A 1,488-nucleotide genomic window follows, 5' to 3' on the forward strand; every position below is an offset into this window, starting at 1 on the left:
TTTGGACCCCTACCTCACACCATATGCAAAAATTAACTCAAAATGGATCTTAGACCTAAATGTAAGAGCTAAAACTGTAAAACTCTTGGGTAAAAACATAGGCATAAATCTTCATGATTTTAGACTGGACAATGGATTCTTTGGGGATGAAAAAAATATTTTAAAATTAGATTGTAAATGATTGGTGATGATGATGGCGGTTTGTGAATATACTAAAAACTACTGAATTATATAACTCAAGTGGATGAATTGTATGGAGTGTGAATTACGTCTCAGTAAAGCTGTCATTTAAGAAACTCTTGGTTAAACTTAAAAGCTTTTGCACAGCAAAGGAAACCATAAACAAAACAAAAACAGAACATACAGAATGGGAGAAAATATTTGCAAATGAAGCAACTGACAAGAGATTAATCTCCAAAACATACAAACAGCTCATGCAGCTCAATATCAAAGAAACAAACAACCCAGTCAAAAAATGGGTGGAATATCTAAATAGACATTCCTCCAAAGAAGACATACAGATGGCCAAAAGCCACATGCAAAGATGCTCAACATCACTAATTATTAGAAAAATGTAAATCAAAAGTACAATGAGGTATCATCTCACACTGGTCAGAATGGCCATCATCAAAAAATCTACAAACAATAAATGCTGGAGAGGGTGTGGAGAAAAGGGAACCCTCTTACACTGTTGGTGCGAATGTAAATTGGTACAACCATTATGGAGAACAGCATGGAAGTTTCTTTAAAAAAACTGTAATAAAAATAGAGCTACCATATGATCTAGCAATCCCACTCCTGCGCATATATCTGGAGAAAACCGTAATTCAAAAAGATACATGCACCCCAATGTTCATTGCAGCACTATTTACAATAGCCAAGATATGGAAGCAACCTAAATATCCATTGACAGAGGAATGGATGAAGAAGATGTGGTATGCGTACACAATGGAATATTACTCAGCCACAAAAAGAATGAAATAATGTCATTTGCAGCAACATGGATGGACCTAGAGATTATCAGATTAAGTGAAGTATGTCAGACAAAAACCATACGATATCACTTATAAGTGGAAGCTAAAATAAGACACAAATGAACTTACTTACAAAACAGAAACAAACTCACAGATAGAGAGCAAACTTATGGTTACCAAAGTGGATAGTGGGGGTGGGGGGAAGAGATAAATTAGGAGTTTGGGATTAACATATACACACTACTATATATAAAATAGGTAAGCAACAGGGACCTACTGTGTAACAGTGGGAACTATACTCAATAACTTTTTTTTTTTTTTTTTTGCGGTACGCGGGCCTCTCACTGTTGTGGCCTCTCCCGTTGCGGAGCACAGGCTCCGGTCGCGCGGGCTCAGCGGCCACGGCTCACAGGCCCAGCCGCTCCGCGGCACATGGGATCCTCCAAGACCAGGGCACGAACCCGTGTCCCCTGCATCGGCAGGCGGACTCTCAACCACTGCGCCACCAGGGAAG

The sequence above is a fragment of the Orcinus orca genome, chromosome 3, assembly GCF_937001465.1.
Source record: "Orcinus orca chromosome 3, mOrcOrc1.1, whole genome shotgun sequence".
NCBI classification, from domain to species: Eukaryota; Metazoa; Chordata; class Mammalia; order Artiodactyla; family Delphinidae; genus Orcinus; species Orcinus orca.